This window comes from Seriola aureovittata, chromosome 3, assembly GCF_021018895.1.
Source record: "Seriola aureovittata isolate HTS-2021-v1 ecotype China chromosome 3, ASM2101889v1, whole genome shotgun sequence".
NCBI classification, from domain to species: Eukaryota; Metazoa; Chordata; class Actinopteri; order Carangiformes; family Carangidae; genus Seriola; species Seriola aureovittata.
The window spans coordinates 18826331-18848831 of NC_079366.1; the positions used below are offsets into that span (position 1 = coordinate 18826331).

The window sequence follows — 22501 nt, forward strand, 5'->3', positions numbered from 1 at the left end:
GCGAGAAATAGGCACATAAGCATAATGTAACAACACTAATAAAAAGTTAAGGGACCACCAAAGTTATTTCAGTTCATCCTGAGGAGTACATGAATGTCATAAATTTAATGGAAAGCCTTCATATAGCTGTCAAGACATTTCAAATAAAACCATAAATGTCAACCTGATGTTGTTGCAGAGGAGAAGGATCAACAAAGTCATTAAGGAAAGCCTAAAAAAAGAAAGAAATTAGCTATAGAGACCAAAGCCGCTTCTTGTACCAGGCTGTAAACATGTTTATTTCTGCTGTAAAACTGGGCATTTTAACACCAGAGTCTATGAGGATTGACTCGCTGTTAGAGCCAGCCTCTACTGGTCATTCGAGGAATTGCATTTTTCAGCTCCAGAGATTGCTGCTTGGACCAGACCCTGCCACTGATAGTTTAAATCAGAATTAAAAATAGTACAAAAAAAAAAAAAAAGGTTTTAAATTTGGTTTAGCCCTATGGTAACTTTAAGTAATTAATTGTTTGGTATTTCCTATTTATTTTAATGTTACATTTTATAATTTGGAGGGGTATCATTATCCAACATTTCATTAATTTTTATTGTTCATTTTACATTGTTCCGTAGCAACTGATAATTTTTTCAGGAAGTTGGGGCGTAACTCTTTAGTAGAGGCAGGTGATAATTAATGTGACCGGAAGTAGATAACACCGGCGGCTACCATAGACTGTGTGGGCGGCCACAGCGGCGAAACTTTGCAGGCTAACAACAAAAACAGACTTTGGAAACCTTTTTCTTGGGACCCTTTGACTACATAGCAGTCGGGACATGCCAACATGCCGCAGTACCTCAATAAATAAGTTGGCAAGAAGGCGAATGCAACAAGCGAGGAAAATCAAGATCCTTCCGGGCTAATTAAGCTAACACCTGAGCCAGGTGCAGCCTTCACCTTCCCCATAACAACCGACTGCTTCTGTCGCTGTGCCGGGACTGATTTCAGTCAAACCAAACTGAGTCTATATCCAGCGTCACCCAGCCCCATTTTATAAAGGTAACTGATGCTCATTTGTGAGTTTTTTGCTAACAAGTTTATAGTGCTGGGGCCAAAACATAACACCACATTCGTACTTAACACAGAGAGGATCCAGTAAGTGCAGATGACCTGAAGACCTGCAACAGGAATACTGTTGAATTATCCTGAGATGATAACAACCGACGACCTCAAACAGTGAGTGTTATTATTATTATTATCATTATCATTATTATTGAAAACGCTGAAGCTATCTTCCATTCGCCATTTCATTGGGAAGTGAAGGGAAACTTAAATGACAATATTGAGCAACCAGTTATTTGTTTCTTGATCCACTTGTTGTGAAAGAGTGATACATCCCTGTTAATGCCTCAAAGCTGTTGAAAAAACACTTTCAGATTTGTGTAACCTTTATTTTATGAATGAAAGTGAAAAAAGGCGATTCAACATTTTCAACCAGACAACAAAAGACCAGATCTAGCTTTAAAAAAAAAAACATGATTAACAAGTAGACTGCAGCAACTGTTTAAAACATAGCTTCAGATTTGTGAAGCCTTTATTGATTTTGTGAAACCACAAACAATGTGATTTCACTGCCCACCCCCCAATCTAGACCACATCAACCTGGATTTATATATCAAACACTACTGTACTTAGAATCTAAAGATTGTTGGAAACACAGTTTCACATGTGTGAAAGCTGCGAATTGTAGGCTAACTTCAAACATCCTTCATCATAAGCGCTGGTATTATTGTGCATGTTGTGCTGTAGATTAAGTTGTGCTTTGCCTTTATCTGCATCTGTGTACATTCATGTTTTGTCAACCCTGCCGTGGTCTGTGGTTTTGAATTGTGTACTGCAGTGTTGGTTAGCTAAGGTCATGTATCTTTTTTCTTTCCTGCATTGTGTGATTGGTGCTGGGTAAACTGTGCATACAGTAATATTTTTCCCTGGTTTGGTTTCAGTGCTCATTTCTTAGCATGAAGGTTCTATCTAGTTGTTTGACAGCCTCTGAAGCTGTTTGTAAACTTGGCTACCAGTTGTTTTTATGAAGCACTTCCACCTCCAAGCAGTTGGTGAAAGTAGCTAAGTACACTTATTCAAGTACTGTGCTACTGTCAGGCGGCGGCCCACTGATATTTCTTGGCAGTTCAAACAAGTGAATATTTTCTCTTCTGCATCCAAGCATTTCTAATTTCTTCATCAAAACCAGACACTACTACTTATTTTGCATACAGGAAAGGACTATGTCATGCACGTCTTTGAATGCACATGCATCCATATATTCATATAGCTGTTCCTATAAGACACGTCTCTCCTGATGCTTCTATGTCTTGCTTGTCCACTTGGATACTTCTCTGTCTCCCTTATGTTTTTTTTTTTTTTAAAAAACAGTTCAGTGTTTGGATTAATGTTGTTTAAATGTCAACAACATTTAATTAAATACTCATCCCTAATAGAAATGGCCTGTTTGCCAAAGCCAAGCAGTGACTGACCCGCAATGAACCCAGGCTGGATCATGCATGTAGACCCATTGAGATTGACCAGCAGCGCAGGTTTTAAGCTGTGTACTGTTTCAGTCTGAAAGTGGTGTAACAGGATCTGTCCTGACCTAACACTCCATTAACCTTACTGTTTATTTGAGCGGAGTGCAGGTTTTTTAGTTGCTACAGAGAGATGCAGGCGGGGCAGTGTCCTAAGGCTTTATATATCATCACATAAAAAAAGACCTGTTGTGACGGATTCCATCGCTGTCCCATTAAAATGAACCTTGCCAAGCCTAGAATCTAATTCAGACTCAGTTTTCACAGCATGCTACTGTCACGTTAGCCAGTGCCTAATTCTGTCTAATTGAGTAATGACAACAACTCTGCATAGTGACACCTCAACTGCAAGGTCAGTCTGAGTGTTGCCAGCTTCACACAGAGAAACTGAGTCAAGCTCACTCGTACCACAGAGTGCACAGCAGGAGAGATCCCCAAATCCAATAAATCTAACTGCAGGTATCAAACACACACATGTGCAATAATGCACACACACATGCACACACACACGCACACACAAGCACACACAAGCACACACAAGCACACACACTGACTGTAGTGTTGGTACAAGCCAGATTCTAGGGGGGTTGTAGTGGCTCCATGGTTGGCATTATATCATTACTGTAAGAAGCATCTGAATTGATTCATGCACATTTTTGTGTGGTGTTTGCATCAGCCCTCGTTTCTACTGTTCTTTTCTTGGTACTCTGGATTTAACTTAGATATCAGAGACACCTCAAGTTCACTTGAAAGAGAAACTCTTAATTGTTTATAGTTGTGAAGTGGAAAGCCTGGTTTACCATGCTGGTCTGTGTATGGACCAGATCCATTAAACTCTGTGGTTGTATGATTAAATCTATGCGATTGTGCAAACACAAAAATATAAATTTGCATTACTTTTGACAGATTTGACAATGCACTTGGATGGTTTTACAAATCTTAAGTGAAACTGGCGCTGATTTCCAGCAGTAAGTTTAAAACAGATGTAGAAATGCCATCATATCTTAATCATCATCATTAAACGTCACAAAGGTAATGAAGACTTTGGTTGATAGTGGTGATATTAAAGCAGCCTAAAAATAAGAGGATCATAAACACAGAAAATTAAAATAATACCTCCAATGTAAATCAATAATAAATTATGACATTTAACATGTAAAAGTATTAATCAAGGTGCAGGTATGACCTCAGGTAAAACACTGCATTCACACATACAGGTACAGAGTAGGTAGTATTTGACCTCTCATGAAGCTCTGTGCGTTTTGTGCTGAGCATGTAATTTACAAACTCTTCTTGAACTGAACTTGTGTTTAGATGCTGCTTTACTATACTCGAGGAAATAGTTAATTTCTTTGTGCAGTTTATTTCCTCAGAAAAGAATAGTTTTGTTTGTGGTACATATTGTTGAAAAATTATGCCGGAGCTGGCAAGGCTGATTAGCATTGTGGCCCTTTATCTGTGCTAGAGAGAACATCTGCATAAAGTTGAGCTGTTTTTTTGCCTTGTAGTGCAAATGTCTGTAGCTCAGCGGGTGGTGCCAGGCTGCAAGACAACAAGGTCCCATCCACAATGAATAGCAGCCTATCACTCTCCCAGCTCCGACCATGAGCTGCAGCAGCCAAGGTATGCTTGTGCCAGGGGAGCTTTGATGCATGACATTCCCTCATCTCGCTCTCCCCTTATGTCCTGTGATCTTTTTAATTCTGTCAATTAGCAATAAAGGCCCAATTGATAAGTATTTTACAGATTAATTCATAAAGATTTACAGACTCAGCTCATTGTAGAAAAACATTGTGTGTGAATGGTGTTAAGTATGTGTACAAACATGCTCATTTCTTGATATGTAATCATAAATACAAGTTTATGTGAGGGAAATGGCATATGCATGGTTTCTTTGTGTATGTGTTGTGTATAGATCTGGCCATAGGTTTATAGAAGATTTAAAATGTCTATTTAAAATCAGATGACTGGCAAACATGTTAAAAATGACAATTACATAGTTTTTGGGTCGTTCCATATCAGCTCACCTAGGACCTCCAAGTTCATGTCATAGATTTTGTTGAAAAACAGTAATGTAAAAACTTAGGCCTAGAATAACAGTTTTATAATGCTATTCTACAGCAAGTCCTGATAACGTCTCTGATAGTGACTTACAAGTCGGCATAGTTTTGGAAATCGTAGCAAAGTCCCGCACCACCACACAGGTGGATCTTCGTTAGGTGGGATACTGGTTTCTATAGCGCTCCAGCTCATCTTGATCTGCAGACTCACCGTAGCCATCCCTAAGTAAAGTCTTAAAGCATTGTTTCTGCAGTTTTGGTAGAGTGTAGGTCTAAGCTGCAGTCGTCATTATCAGAATCTTCCTCATCATCATTCATTAGATTTTGTCTTGCTGCTGTTGCATTTCCACCTGGAGAAAGCGCAGGTTCTTTTGGTGGTGATAGAGAGAAGAGGCAAGCAGCGCCTCACTTCTAGCTCTCTCTGTGTCTGTGGAACGTGTTCGTCTCTCCCTCATTAAAAAGTATTATTTTTTAATTATTTTGTCATGTTTGCCTGTTCAGCAAACTCATGGTCATGGGGAACACCTTTGACACTGATACATATTTCTCACCAGACACAGCAATGATGGCACGATTGAGGGAATCCAGCACAGGTAGCATAAACTCAATTGTCTGCCAATCATCATTAGACAGCTTCAGTGTCCTGGCGTCTGTTAGTTTTGTCACTGTTCTGTCTGGCAGAACAGCAGTGATGGCCCATCACACATCACATGTGGATGCACTGGAGCATGTCACTGATGGAGTTCCAGCATGTCTTGCAGGATTGTATGAGTTTGTGTGCAGGCAGACCCAAAGCACTGTCCTACTGTCTCCCGGGGCTGTAGCCCCAGTTGGTGGTGGCTGCATAACATCTTAGATGTAACAGCTGGCATTGTATATTAATTAGTTTAACTGACTACTAATGAGAGTAGCAATACTTAATAGTGTAGTCTTTAATATGCATCCCTTCTTCAAAAACTTTTTAAGTTATGAATTTTTTTGTTTGACCCTTGGAGCTAAATTGAATCATTTTGGCTATTCTTTGTATGTGTAAGTCTCACCAATTGCCTACTTTGCACTGGGATGAAATTTGCACTGGACACTCAAGAAACCCCAACATATTTGCAACATGTATTCATGTTGTAAAAAAATTAATAAAAATTAATATTTTATGTACTTGAGCGAAGAATCTTTAAATTTTCAAAAATTAGTATATCTTATGATTTTCAATGTCGTGCAACCAAATTTTGATTATGTGTAGTTTTAATATAGTTCTGTCACATCTGGAAGTTATTTGATCCTACATAAAAACTTGAGTGCCACACATCTTGATAAATAGTTTTTGAGCTGAAAAACCCCATGTTTTTCCCCTAAGAAGCCTTAATTTAATTTCCTTGAAACTTTTTTTTTTTTTTTTTTTTAGGGGAAATGCTATTATTCATTGCAGATTCATTGCATATAAAAAATCCAAGATGTTACATCACTCCATTATTAAATATTTTTTTGAAAGTAGCCAATACATTTAGTAGTTTCATTTCATAGGTAGATATTTGTACTAAGTTGATTTCAAGGTTTTCCTCCTCTGTGTGATACCTATTGATCCTGTTTTTCAATTGGTTCGGGAAATTTGCAAGTTACAGTTTGTAATGGTTTGTTGCATTTTGACCTTCTGGTATGTTCAGATATAATGAAAAGCATTGCCATGAAAGGATCTTCAGGTTGACTTTAAGATTATATACAGGGGGAAATGTGGACAGTAGTACTATCTCCCTGTTTGTCCATTGGTGGTCTCTGTGGTAAGGATTTAGAGTGCTAATTTTCCTCAAACCTTGTTCATGCCTTTATAATTCCATTCCGGTTGCACTTAATAGCACAGTGAGGTGTTGTGAGCACTTAGAGTAGGGCACCAAGGTGCTCCTATAACCATTAAAATGTTCGACTGCCCATTAAATGCATCTGTACCTTTTTGTAAGTAGCTCTATCCATCACTCTTATGACTGGTATATTTTCAGTACATGGTCCTGGAGAGACTGTTGATGTTCAGTTTAGGCTGAACATAGAAATATGGTCTACTTTGAGCAATGAAAAAGGAAAAGGAATAAATGAGACGTCATTGCTCTTCAATTTAAGGGAAACACTAAAAAATCTTACATAATGAAACAACTGTTTAAATATTGATCTTGACAAAGCCCCATATTGTACATTTTATCAAGATATTTCACTGTTACACCAAACTCCCGCATGCTGCTGGAGCATGGTTTGCTGAATATGCTGTATCTACTGTATGTGCCAATATTATATTTAAAATAATGTCTACAGATATTGGACCCTAATTTGACATTGTCACATCTAAAGCACATGGATGCTGCAATGGAACAGTGAATGTTGCATTATGTAAAATGTAAGGTTGTACAACTGTGAGGGCTTTTGTATTTTACTGTTTAAAGATTTATTGTTCTGTATTTGGTGTACAGAAATGTCATATCAACCACAAATCCATTACTGTTTTGTTTTCACACGCCTTAAAACATGCATCTAAATCTCTAAACCTTTCATCAACTTTAACCCAGTAAGGCTGAAGAAACTGTGCTGGACAAAAAACTGGGAAGCAAGTGTTTATGACCACTTAAACTTAATTTGGTGATGTATGTGACGAGCAGCATAGCATTCAGTGGTATAATTTTCTGCTTTTATTTGATATATCCCCATGTGGACCCAAACTGGAACGTTACGGGTCAGTGCCTTAACCCCTTGGCCACCATCGTGCCCTGAAAGCACACCAGAGTTTAAATTACAGTTTGAATTAGTATAAAGTACAAAATAGTTCTTAGAAACTTCCTAACAGCCTATTCATCATCATTGTGCCCACCAGATATCGTGCAGAAACATTTTGTCAAACGTAACAATAAGCCATATTCACAGCAGACATTTTGACTTGTCTCTGTTAGAAAAGCACAAGTTCCAAAGAGCGATGACAGTGTGACAATAAGCCGACGTGCACAATAACTGAAACTAAAGTAGCTAAATCAAATACAGACACAATTTCTTTTCTTATTTAATCCTGTGCTTTCCCTACTGTGACATGTCAAAACTTATACTTATGTATGCTTTGTTGTCATCTATACCTTCATTTGTTGCATAATGCATTATTTCATTTTCTCTTGATTATTGATTAGTTAGATCCTGGTAGGCTTTTTCCTCTTTTTCTGTGAATTCCTTTTAGACATGCTTGTGATTTAGTGCTGTGACTATATGTGGAAAATGTCAGGAGTAACATTTTCTGGTTGGCACTGGGCATGGCCTTGTTTGTCTTGGACTTAAAAGTAGAGTTAGAGTTTCTCATAGTGTCATATCACTTACAAAGGCTGGTTTATGATATGACACAATAGCACAGTGGATGATAAACACAGTGTAAGATATGAAACAACCTTGGTGGTCACTAGTGTATATACAAGAATAGCACATTGAAAAACTGTATTTTAGGAGAAAAGGTTGATTGACACATTTGGTCATTTTGTTGGTCAGAGCCACATTGCCTGACAACAACATAGCCTTTGTTGATGCATATTATTGAGTGTGCTCACGTTTTCTGTAAGTGGTTCTTATTTAACTTTAATAAATTTGGGTATTTTGCACTTTAAATACCCACCGAAAATCTAATGACAAACTAATAAACAGTAAAAGCCTGCAAATCTTCAGCATCCTTATTCTCCATTTTTATTTTGATACAGATTTACAGACTCATTTCTAAACTATTTTCTGGTAAATTTTCCATGATGGCTTTTTGTCCAAATTGGTTACAGTTGATTTGTTTTGGCTACATTTTGCATGTGATAGCCGCCAATTGTTTTATATCAGCCTTCTGTAGAGAGCTAAGTAAAATCTGTTTTGCACAGACAGTGCCCTCCCCATACCATCTTATGTTGATGCTGTTGTTCCCAGATGTGAAAGTAATAGCTCTTCATCTCGACGACAGGCACTCTGTAGGAATGAGGCTTTTAACTTTGAAAATAACTTAATGGAAAGCTAAAAGAAGACTAAAATTAAAAACATGGCATATAAAGTGAAGCATTTTCCTCATCAAGGCAAATCCAGGTGTGTCCCTTCCATGGCCATGCATATAAATTGCACTTTCCTCCCATCCATATTAACTCCACAGCTGTAGAGAGGTGCCAGTATGCTGGGGTAACACTAGTGTATCTCTTTCAAACAGGATTTCATCACTATTTTAAGCACCATCAGTGCATTTTGCCCCTGCGTACTTCGAGTTCCCATGAGTCTCAAAGTAAATTGTACACAATGCGATGGACAATAACATGCTCAGAAATGTCGTATGGTCAGAGAGCAGCCTTTTCATGTGATAACAGGCTCCGGATGGCAGTGGGGTTTTCACACGTGTCTAGCCAAGTGTTTCTGACAGGAGGAGGAATATAAGGCAGCCGGTCGAGCACACCAGCACTAACCACTTCAAAATGGAGCCTTTCATCTCACTAGCAGTCAGTGAGACATATAATTCAAGGCTCAAAGGCAGAAGACATTCTGGTGCAACGGACCAAACGCCAGAGATGACGATGTTTAAAATCCTCAGGCCCACACATTCTTGTTAATGTCTGTGTTTAAGCCCTTAAGCTCTTAATACACACAAGCATACATATATGTATAGTATATGCATGCATTCTCAGTTACATATACATCCAAGATTTGAAATGTAAAGGGAACTAAACCTTCACCAGAGACTTACTGCGCTTCATTGAATCTATTTTTGCACATAAATTGTGCAAGTATTTAGTCTGAGAATTTTACAGAGTTGCTAAACAACTTTATGCCTACCGTTCATTTTGCAGAATGAAATGAAACTTATGCCAGCACAATAGCAAAAATATGCTTTAAGTGGTTCTTGTGTGTCTCTCTGTCCCTCTTTCCTACATTGTTCATTGCATGGCATTTTAATTTTTAATTTTTTACATACAGTGTATATTTAAAAATATATCTCACACACACACACACACACACACACACACACACACACACACACACACACACGTTCTCTCCAAATCTAGGAAAAATAAAACACTAGATCCCCTGTGTGATTCAATATTAGGGTTCTGCCGCTGAGAGCAGCAAGCTAAATGCTGGCAGTGGGGCCCCTTTGATTTCCAATTTGGAGACAAATTGGAAAACATAGAAATTGCCATTGTCGCGCAACTTGCATGATTACATTTTCCATTTGTATGTGATTGTTTGTACTCATCAGGGAGCAATACTTGATGTCTACATTTGCATGGTGTACATTTTGAATGTTCCCCCCCATACCGCTGTAAACGTCAGCCCTATTTGTGTTTGAATGATTTCTGTTTAACCTGAGCCAGTATGTTCCCTCCTCACCACATCAAATGTGTCAAATGCAGTCACCAGTTACCAAGCAGCTGTGTACACACAGGTGACAAATTAAAGGGAAAACCATCACAAAGTGTCTAGGTAAGGTGTTGGTCCACCACATGCCACTAGAACAACTTCAGTGCTCCTTGTCATTGACTCTACAAGTCTCTGAACTGTACTTGAGGGATGAACACCATTCTTCCAAAAGATGCTCATGCTTTATGGATAGGGTATAATAATGGAATATTAAAACATAGGACATGTATTGCAGTGGATAAAAGAAATGAAAAGTAAGATATTAAAAATCTCAAAGAATTAAGAGAAAGCAGTAAAGATAAAATAATAAAATGCTAAAAGAGAGGAAATGTTTGGAAGAGAATAAAAACAAAAAATAAAAGTAGAAGTAAATTAAATAAAAGCAGGGTATTAAAAGGAAAACAGTCCAATCATAGAATAAAATACCAGTAAAAAAAAAAAATTAAAATATATGAATAAATGGAAAGATAAATAAATAAAATTCAATTAAAAAACAGACTAAAAAGGTTGGTCTTGGGTTTTTTTGTTGTTGTTTTTTTATTTTAAATTTCAACACTTTCTTTGCACTCATAGTCTTCATAGGATAAAGGATTACTTTGTATTGATTTGCCGTGACCCTTCCCTCTAAGGGGACAAGTGGACCCAAACCATGCCATTCAAATCATTCTCTTGGTGTACGCCACACATGCACTTGTTGAGAATATGTTAGAGGATGATTCATCTGAGCATATCATGTTTTTGCATTACATTTTTTTTTGTAGACCAGTGAGTTTGTAATTGAGGAATAGTTGCTTTTCTGTTTTTCCTTAAATATCGCACTAAATGTGCCAAGTTGACCAAAATGTCTGACCCTTCTTTCTGACGTCTTTCCCATAGATCTAAATGCAGATGTCACTTTAGTCACTATGCCATTTGAAACACTAGTCAGTTGAGCAGTCTTTGTGACTGAAGCTCCTGCCATGCGTCCCAAAAATGAACCCCCCTTTCAAAGTCACTCAAATCTGAATCAACTGGGCCTACTCAGCCTTTTTATACCTGCCATAGAGCATGATGGGATGTTAATTGTTTAATTCTGCCATGCAGTGTGTGGAAACATCTGCATTCATTTTATTTTTCCACTCATTTATTCAGTTTTTTCCTTTAGTTTGTCACCCGTTTGTAGCTGCAATTAAAGTGGGAGAAGAGAGCTGCTTGATGGATATTAGGTCTTGTCAAATTGCCACAGAAACCACAGAATAATGGGTCCTCTAAAGATCTACATTACAAATAATGATGATGATTAAAGCACAAATACAGATTCCACAATCCCATTAGGTCGGAAAATCTGCTCTGTGAAGATAAATAGAAAAATATCAGTTCATTGTAATTCTCAAGGATAAAGCAACATTGCATTAAAAGGTTATAAAGAAGCCTTTGAAATCCAGCTTCTTTAATCTATCTACTAGTATTGTGCTCGTTTTCCTGCTGTATTGCAGCACACCCCCATCCTTCCTTCATTTTTCTTGCCTGGGGAGTCTGCACGTCTCCAGAGGCCTCCACTTCAGAACAAAAACGGCATTAATGAACTCTTTAGCCTGCGAAAATGCTTTCAGGAAAAGCAGAGTACAAAAATACCTCCAATGCTTTGTTTTTTCTCTTGATTTTCTAAAACGATCAGACAATCCTGAGTCACTAATTTCTGGCAGTGATAGGAACATTCTGACTGCTTTATCCCCATAGAGTTGGGGAAATAGTAAGCGGGAGGCATAGAGAGCCAGATCATTCTGCTTTGACTGTCAGATAGGGAGAATGGCGGGACTTGAATAAGCTTGGGGGCCCGCACTCTGGATTCTCTTTATAGCTCTGCCATCCCATGCAAAAAGGAATTTTGAATGTAGCTCCTACATATTTAATACACAACTTGTTTCACAGATGTTTCTCCAGACATTTTCTGCCTCATAAAACAGGTTATATTATTTTTTAATAAGCCAACATCTCTTGTTGTTATGAGGATAGGCTATGAAGCCCATCAGGGTTGCTTTGATGTGAGCATCGACAGATAGATGCATAAACTGGAATGACAGGCCAAGAGGATGCAAACACAATGCTTACATGCAAGTTTGTGTGCAGTAATGCATGACGTGGAGAATAAAAGAAAAGTCCTGCAATCACTTCTTTGCACATCTGCATCTGTTGTAATTTTATCTGGAGGTTGAAGGAGGATTTTGTTGATTAATTGATTAGTCAATCAGCAGAAAAGTTATCAACAATTGTCATAAAAGATTAGCCATTTAAATCATGTTTCATACAAAAATGCTAAAATAATCTAAAACTTTGTTACTTTTGTTTGTCACGTGATAATTAACTGAGTATTTTAGGGTTTTCTATTGTTAAATAGCTGTCATCTTGATTTCTGTTTGTTTATTTCATTTTTTTTGTACTTTTTCATGTACAAAAAAAAATCAAGTGATTGGTTGATTAATTGAGGAAATAGGGAAACTGGCAGATTAAGTAATTAATAAAATATATATAAAATAATAGATAAATAAATAAATATATATAATTGTTAGTTATAATAATCCCAAAATATTACTGTGATGTAAATTCTGTCTTTATAGATCATTTTCTGGGATATTGTATATAATATGAGAAACACAAATGTGGCTGTTCATGTGATGTTCATGTGGCTGATATACTGTACATTTTTCTGTCAAGCACAATGTAATACAACCTACACAAAACTATACAAATCCTACAGTAATGCTAAATGTACAATTAAACACTGATAATATAATTATCTTATACTGCACAATGTTGTATAATGAATAATAATGTAGGGCATAATTTGAACTACTACTACTAATTACACACTTCACAACATATTTCAGTGTAGAGTTTTTCTGAATCTATTCATTTGTTTGCATGTGAAAACTGTTATTACCAGAAGCACACAAGCACACATGAGAATCTTGAGGGGGCTTTCAATCTTGTTGATTTTTGGCTGTCTTGACACAAGCTTTTTGTACACATATAGGCTAATGTCATATGATGTAATATAAATAGATATAATGAATAGAGTTGCTATTACAGGTTTAGGTTAACCAGCTACTAAAAACCTTGTGCACCACAATCAGATTAATTCATAATAAGCAAGGCCCTGCACAGAGGGGCAAGTCAAAATTTAATCTGTAACCAGAGTGAAATTGGACCACAGTCCGTCGTGTGTACCTAACATGCCTGCGGCGCAATACATTCATGTGCTGGTGGTGAGCTCTAACATCCAAGCCAGCAACTAAAAAGCTTATAACCAGCAATGCATCACTTATCTATCTTACAGTTAGATCGATTCCTGTAGGCAAATGCCAAACAAAAATGTATGTGATGTGTAGGTTGGAGCCTTTCTGTATGGTTTCTGCGTGTTATCACCATGTACATGTCAGTTCCCTCTGGGTGCTATGAGTTCCTCCCACAGTCCAAACACATGCTGCTTTGGTGGACTGGAAACTTAAAATTGCTCAAAGGTTTCCTTTTGAGAGTGAATGAGTTTGACCTATTCAGGGTTTACCCTGGCTCTCATTCCAGTGTTTGCTTGGGTAAGGATGTGCTCAAGCTCAGGTTACAGGTTGATGGAAGATAGATGGATGAAAAATGAAAGAAGTACATATTGCATAAAAGCATACGACAATTTAAATCTTAAAATAAACAGTATTTCTGAAAGAGGCAGTTGAGAGTTGACATTTTGCTTGTACTCTGATTCCCTGTTGTGTTGGTATTTTCTTGGATTTGACTTAATCTTGTTTTGTCTGAAGACTGCATGGCTGAGGTAGATTTCACTACAGACTTCATACATGGTATTTTGTGCTTTTTACTCTTACATTAAACGACGCTCATTTTGGGTTAAATATTAATAAATGCTTTTGATTAGTTTTTTTTTTGGGGGGGGGGCTTTGCCGAATGAAGTCTGAATAATTATTTAAATTCCAATCATAATATAAATTAACTAAACATACTGATTTAATTACACAACTTGGCACACTTAATTGCATGAGGATATTTAAAAAAAAATGCACAAATCCATTTAGTAACCCATAAATACCAAAAGCCTTCACACAAAAGAGCAGCTTCATACAGCTAAAAAGAGAAAAAAAAATTTCATCACCTTGTCAAAGCTGCAGTCACGGGTTTCTGGGTCTCTGCTCCACTATTCTATGTATCTAACTCTTAAATCCTATTATACTGCCTTAAAGACTGTCTGCTTGCAATGAATAGGCCTACAATATACTTTTCTGGTTTTGCACAGTGGCCAATTTTTTAGTAGGTGGCTATTCCTCTCACCCAGCTTGGAGAAGCCTTTGAGGAGCACCTTTGAAAGTGTTGGAAGTTTATTATAAGCCTTTTAGCAGAATGGATTCATGCTGAGCTGTGAAAGTGCTGAAGGAGCGCATAACAGGTCTGCCTGTATAGCAGCATCCAGAGCTCAGGAGTAGGGTTGCACGCTCTGAAGTGTTTAAACTACCACACTACATCTTCCCTGTGCGTTTTCAGTGAAAGAGTCTTCAGGGATGAAGAGAGTGTAGACAGCACTACAGTTGTCTCATTTAATTTCAGGATCTCTCCTTAAAAGTAGCTTGACATTGTCTGAGAACAGAAAACAGCACTGCAAAGAGCAGAGGCTTCATTTGGGAAACTTAACGTGCTAACAGTGAGCTCTGCACACAAGTCATTAACCTGTAATAATTAAAAATCTATTCCACCAGCATGACACTGTTCTCATATTTTTCTGAACCTCTATTGTATAACACAGGTCTCACTAGGCCCAAGCTTAATCTATCTATAGCCCGTCTCCTCCCTTTCATGAATGAAATTAGCAGGTGAATTTGGTGAAATGAAGACTCTTAACTTTCGTAACTGATCCAGTCAGTCTATTCATGGCAAGAGCAGTAAATCCTAATATTTTGTTCAGGATATAATGGAGTTAGAATTGGACCATGGAAGATGGAAAGTTGTCATTATGTGTGTGTGTGTGTGTGTGTGTGTGTGTGTGTGTTTGTGTGTGTGTGTGAGAGAGGGGTGGTGGTGGTGGGGTTGAGAATGGGTGTAAAGGAGCTGAGGAATTCAGTTGTAATATTCTCCAGCATAGAACATAGTAAACAGGTCTTGCAAATAAGGGTAAAAAGCAACACTGTACAAATATACAAATGTATTATTACCAGACAAAATACTTGCAATGTAATATGAAGGCTACAAGGTTTGCCGCACGCATTCACTGAATACAGCTGCACGGTGTTTCAGTTACACCAAGGATCTGTTACGTCTTTGTTAGGGTTCCAGTGTTTGCTGGAAGGCAAGCCTCTCTTAAACAGTCTGTACTTCAGTGGCTACAAAATCGTTCCAATATTGTTTTGAGTTGTTTTGCAAAAATTTTTTGTTTCACAAGCATCCTAAATACATTTTAAAAGAACATGTATGATTGATTTGGTCACAGATACTTTTCAGGTTGTTTGCCAGTCCATTCATCCCATTCTCATGAATGTTATTTGGCACAAAGGCTTACTTGGACTCAAGGATGAACTGGTTAAATTTTGGTGGTCTAAGGTTAAGGTCACTGACCTCCATAACAAGAGTGCATATGCTAATTATGACAAAATTTCACACAGATGTCTAATAGGATGAAATGATGAAGTGATGACATCCAAAAGGTCAAAAATCAAATTCAAGGTGACATGATGTTTTGCAAAACCTTTTTCTGGCTATTATTCTATGCCAGTGTGTTGAATAACACATACAACTGCAAGGCGTTAATTCTAGTTTGGTATTCTAGTGTATTACCTGAATATAATATGGAATATCAGCAGAAGGAAGATTGCATCATTCCTTCTTCTGTTTCAAAGGCTTTAGAGTAGTGGGAAGCAAGCCAGAAAACCAGTCTTGCTACATTTATGTAAAAACAAAGTCAGATGTAATACATCATCATCAATCATTAAATGTTTAAAGGTTCCCTGTGGAGTTTTTGACCTCTAGTAATACTGTGGAGCTGTTTTTCTCATTTTCTTTATCTTGTGCATTAGGACACACATCCACACTAGCATGGGTAATGCATACTCATTCCTCCCAATGGTTTCAGACTATTGCACTGTTTTGCAGAAGGTAACATGCCAACATATGCAGCAGTGTGCCAACAAGGGAAGAAGAGGACTAATAATCCTGGATTTAAAATAATACTTCAGAAATCTGCTTCATAAATGTTTTATGAGGAAAGAAATGCATTCACCACATTTTTTAAAACTCAAGGATGCACACAGTGCGTCTAGATGACTTATATTGAATGTAAACATAACTTTTGCTTGTTTACATGAAAACTCCACAGGGCACCTTTAGGTCAATAGGCTATACATTTTATATATATATATATATATTCAAGATAAAGAAAATTTCTCACTTCCTGGACGTGAGCTGCTGAGGAAAAAATAGACCTAGCATGTAAATATAATGGAAAGGTGAAAACAGCAGATGATGGACAAGCTAGAATGTCAGAGGATCATCTCATCAGCCGCGAAGCAGTGAGGCTTTCCAAAGCCTTAATTGTGATGGAGCACGGAAGCCATTAATGTAATATGTAAGAAAACTAACAACTATCATGCAAATTCATGCTACCCTGTGAAAGTGCAGATCTTTGATAACTGAATACTGAATTACTGTGGCTTACACCAGGTGCCAGGCACAACAAGCTACAGCCACTGTCAGGAAAGTCTCTGCTCATTGTGCAGTGTTGGCTGAACCACTATGACAGAGATTTGATTGGCTTTTGTACTTGAATTTGCAGTGTCCCTCATCCTCAGTTCCAGCTGTAAAACGGACACGTGCTGTGAGGATTCCTGAAAAAGTAATTCTGTAAGTAGCCATCATGATTCAAAGTGGGGACATCCAGCCAGCATGGACACATCCCCGTCATTATCTGCATAATGTGCAGACAAGATTAGAAATCCGGATTTTGTTAAATCCAGCTTGGAGTTGCTGTGCTGTCCTTCACTTACTGCAGAATTAAATCATGGTGCTGCCCTGACAAACTGCCATGCCAAGAAACTTGTCAAATGCAAGTATTCAGCTATAATCAGTTGTATTTTCTTTTTTTTCCTAAAGACACAATCATTTTAGGTTAAAATGTTTCATTTTTGGTACTGAGCCAAAGCTGTAGTAGCTATCATGGGGTTTTGGACTTTGTTCCTGATGAATTAATCTACAGTTGTCTGCTGCAGAGCCTTCAGGGCATGTGAAGACTGGGCAAGGTGCCATGCTACAGTATGTTACAATGACAGAATATAGTTGGATTATAGTGCTTTGAATCGGTCTTATTTTAATTATTCAGTTAGCAAAAAATGAACCTTATTATGAAGAAAATTAAAGCCTCAAAGTTTTGGAATTCGTTTTCATCAACACATCACTGTATATAGGATGGGACAATAATGCCAAGTGGGCCATAAAACATATTGTCTATTCAGGCCCTGTCCTTGTTTCAGAGTCACCCTCTAAAACATTAAATATTCAAAGGTGTGAAGGGCCAGCCCTGTAAATGCCCAGTCTGTCGTTGACTGATTGACTGATTGACTGACTGACTGACTGACTGACTGACTGACTGATGAAGTTGAACCATTGGTTGGCTGGCTGAGTGTTGGAATTTCCCCATTGGTTGTTGCTCTTTCAAAATGAATTGGCACAAATGTTTTCTATGACACTGTCATGGGGCCATCTACAGGCTCCACAATGTCCTCAATTTTGCACTTGACCATACACATTACAGCCATATACCAGGTTTTGACCTCTTTTTGTAATAGCATTTTATTGTTAATAACAATTTCAATGTTGCTAAACTGTTGCTTTCTAAATTCTAAATAAGTTGTTAGACAGGGCCTTGATACTAGGCCCCCAAAAAAATTTTCACTATTGAGGGAGATGTGGAGGGCTAAAATATAATTTCACAGTGATTTTTATTACCTCCGCCAAGGGGGTAATAAGGTGTCCAAACTTGGTGAAGGGATAGGGCATGGGACAGGGAAGAAACCATTACATTTTGGTGCAGATCTGGTTAAAAAGGGGTGACACCAGGATATTTTGGCTGGGCTGCTACAGTAGGGCCAACCCTATAATGGCAAATGTCTTTGACAGAGTGAGTGTCACACACTGAACTGGGATATGGACAAGAGTGTGATCATCTGTTCATGAGCTTAATATATTTTAACAGCCACCACTTTTTGGGAAAATCTCTTAACAAGATTTTGTAACCTGGCTGCAGGAATTTTGCTGCCAATCAGTCACAGTAGCATTAGTTCGGTCAGGAACTGATGTTTGGCATTAAGGTTTGACTGACTGTCATCGTTCTTGTTCATCCCAGAGATGTTAAATGGGGTTGAGGTCAGGGCTTTGTGCAGGCCAATCAAATTCTTGCACATTAAACTTAAAAAACATTTTTATGACTTCACTTTTTATACAAATTGTGTTAATTCAATTTTATTTATATAGCCCAATGTCACAAATCACAAATATGCCTTAGGGAGCTTCACAGTCTGTACAGCAAACAACACCCTAGGCCCTTAAATTGGATAAGGAAAAAAAACTCAAAAAACCTTTTAACAGGGAAAAACAGAAGAAACCTCAGGAAGAGCAACAGAGGAGGGATCTTCCGAGTAAAATTACAGTATGGACAATGAGCACTGACATCCAGTTTAATAATCTGTTTCAGCACAGATTGAACAGAGAAATCTGCACATTAATTCATCTGTTCCTGCCATTTGTGGTTTGACAAGATATCAGGGTAAATACAGTAGAATGTGTCCTAACTGTGGCAGGTGTGCAAATAGAGTAATTGTGACAGTATATGACACTGGTGTGAATCAAGACTGCTAACAGCGGGCTATCATCTTGCCTGAATATAACATTCGTGTGCACATTGTAATAACTTATTTTCACTATGTAAATATTGCAAAACTAATTGAATGAACCATACTGTTGTCTAAAATATCACTGTATGCTATTGCATTAATATTTCCCTTTAACCATGATAAGCAGCCCCATACCAAAAGCATACAATAGTGGCCATACAGTTTGTATTCCCTTAAACAAGAACTCATGAGAATTCATGACAAGAACGTAGAATATGAGGGAGTGAGACTCAGTGGTCATCATTACCCCCTGGATTATCCAGCCTAGAGTGCAGAGCACGGACAGGGATTGTGTGGGATGCCTGGGCAGCTTACTTATTACTTACTTACTCTACCAACCTCTCTTTTCAGCTTTTTGTCCTTTTTGAATGCTTACCAAGAATGCACATAATCACATATTTGTATACGTCTGCAATGACCAACCTATGATTAATGAGTTAAAAAATAAATAAAATATATGTAAGCTTTAAAGCCACACTTGGACTAAGCACTCTTTGGCAAAGAGTTTTGAGCTTAAGTAGTGGGCCTTGAAAAGAGTGAACATCCCGTCATACTCATGGACAACTCAACTACACTCAATAACATCTGCAACAGCATTATGTTTTATTTGTGTACTTCTCCCGATGTTCTGTACATGTCTTTGTAAGGACATGCTATTGCTATGGGAGAACAACGCTGGAGTCTGCATAAATGACGTAGATAATAAAGTACAGAGTGGAGAAGGTTTTTTTCTTGGTATTGAATCATCATTACATTGAATGTCTCCTATGTCATCCAGGGCCAGTCCATGGGATGCAAGACTCTAGTGAATTTGTGTTATGTTTTTTTTTTTCCTAAAGAGCTACAAAAGTACATGCCTTTTCCATCTTTTATCATGTGCATAAACATTTTTTTTTCTAAATACATACAGTACAGGCCAATAGTTTGGACACACCTTCTCATTCAATGCGTTTTCTTTATTTTCATGACTATTTACATTGTAGATTCTCACTGAAGGCATCAAAACTATGAATGAACACATGTGGAATTATGTACTTAACAAAAAAGTGTGAATTAACTCTTAACTCTTAAATAGGTCTTTTCCTCAAAGTAGCCACCCTTTGCTTTTTTGATAGCGCTGCAAACCCTTGGTGTTCTCTCAATGAGCTTCAAGAGGTGGTCACCTGAAATGGTTTTCACTTAACAGGTGTGCCTTGTCAGGGTTAATTAGTGGAATTTCTTGCCTTATTAATGGGGTTGGGACCATCAGTTGTGTTGTGCAGAAGTCAGGTTGATACACAACTGTTAGAATTCATATTATGGCAAGAACCAATCAGCTAAGTAAAGAGAAACGAGTGGCCATCATTACTTTAAGAAATGAAGGTCAGTCAGTCTGGAAAATTACGAAAACTTTGAATGTGTCCCCAAGTGCAGTCGCAAAAACCATCAAGCCCTACAACAAAACTGGCTCACATGAGGATCGCCCCAGGAAAGGAAGACCAAGAGTCACCTCTGCTGCTGAGGATAAGTTCATCCGAGTCACCAGCCTCAGAAATCGCAGGTTAACAGCAGCTCAGATTAGAGACCAGATGAATGCCACACAGAGTTCTAGCAGCAGACACATCTCTAGAACAACTGTTAAGAGGAGACTGCACGAATCAGGCCTTCATGGTCAAATAGCTGCTAGGAAACCACTGCTAAGGAGAGGCAACAAGCAGAAGAGATTTGTTTGGGCCAAGAAACACAGGGAATGAACATTAGACCAGTGGAAATCTGTGCTTTGGTCTGATGAGTCCAAATTTGAGATCTTTGGTTCCAACCGCCGTGTCTTTGTGCCTCGCAGAAAAGGTGAACGGATGGATTCTACATGCCTGGTTCCCACCGTGAAGCATGGAGGAGGAGGTGTGATGGTGTGGGGGTGCTTTGCTGGTGACACTGTTAGGGATTATTCAAAATTGAAGGCATACTGAACCAGCATGGCTACCACAGCATCCTGCAGCGACATGCCATCCCATCCAGGTTGCGTTTAGTTGGACCATCATTTATTTTTCAACAGGACAATGACCCCAAACACACCTCCAGGCTGTGTAAGGGCTATTTGACCAAGAAGGAGAGTGATGGAGTGCTGCGCCAGATGACCTGGCCTCCACAGTCACCAGACCTGAACCCAATCGAGATGGTTTGGGGTGAGCTGGACCGCAGAGTGAAGGCAAAAGGGCCAACAAGTGCTAAGCATCTCTGGGAACTCCTTCAGGACTGTTTGAAAACCATTTCAGGTGACTACCTCTTGAAGCTCATCAAGAAAATGCCAAGAGTGTGCAAAGCAGTAATCAGAGCAAAGGGTGGCTACTTTGAAGAAACTATAATATAAGACAGGTTTTCAGTTATTTCGCACTTTTTTGTTAAGTACATAATTCCACATGTGTTCATTCATAGTTTTGATGCCTTCAGTGAGAATCTACAATGTAAATAGTCATGAAAATAAAGGAAACGCATTGAATGAGAAGGTGTGTCCAAACTTTTGGCCTGTACTGTACATTTCCTGTTTTAGTTCAACAAATGTAAGAAGATGCAGCATTATATGGCAAGATATGGAATTATGATTCCTATGATTATGAGAACCACAAATATTGGTGCTAGTTATACAATTCATTGAAAGTAGTAAAAAACAGCAGCCTTCACCTGCCCTCTTCATTTCCTCATCCTTCTTTCTTTATCTGTCATGTCTTGTATTTCTACAGGACTTGAATTGTGATTTAAAGCTGTTCATGTGCAATCTAACCCTGCCTGACTTGTGCGCAGAGGTCATTTCCATCCCATCTGTGGTAGCTCATGAATTTCTGCCTTGTATTATAGAACCAGAGGTTGTCAAATCTGCCATCTTCAAACTGTATTACCTAATCCTGTTCTACTGCCTGGTCTACATCAGTATATTACTGAAGTGAATGAAAGCATGAATTTCTAGAGATATAGAATTTGAATGAATATTTCAAATTTTGTCAATCCATTAATTAGTTGTTTTCTTAATAACATAGTATTTTCACTGTGAGCAGGTTAGTATGCTGATGTTAGCAGAGCTGTAACGTTATACAGCCACACAGAGCTGCTAGCATAGCTGACTCTTAGTTTTGTTTTACTGTCTAATCTTGATCTTTTGTCCTATGTGCATCACCCACTCTGGATACAAAACGTGTGTTATAGCATGTATCATAAGTAGAAAGTGTCAGGAGCAGTCATGTTTCTGTGGATTGACCATCTGAACCAAGAAGAACTGAACTAGTGCAGTATTTGTATGTCTGCAAAATACAATTCTAATATGTAAACTGAGTATGTATGCTATACCTCATAAAAGCACAAAATAAGTTCCTGAAATCGAATCCATTTTCATGAAAAGCATTTTTTATGTCACTTAACATCACAGTAAATGGTTAATCACACACAAATATGCAACATCCATCAAGCTGCAGGATCACATGGTGTAGCGCATCATTCATCGTACTGCCTTTAAAAGCATTTCCGTCTTCACTGCATTTATTGACTAACATTTGTACTTTAGCTTCTCTAGTGTTTTGGACATAACACCTTGCTTTGATC

The 22501-nt window shown here is 38.1% G+C and overlaps 1 long non-coding RNA gene across 1 annotated transcript in view; it reads left to right on the top strand.

Annotated features, from left to right (window-relative positions):
* The first annotated feature begins 678 nt into the window (after window positions 1–678).
* The window catches only part of LOC130167005 (uncharacterized), a 77901-nt gene continuing 56078 nt past the window's right edge, over window positions 679–22501 (top strand). The window contains exons 1-2 of the long non-coding RNA XR_008827217.1: window positions 679–1036; window positions 1123–1213. This is a non-coding gene — a long non-coding RNA (uncharacterized LOC130167005). The remainder of the gene's footprint in view (window positions 1037–1122; window positions 1214–22501) is intronic.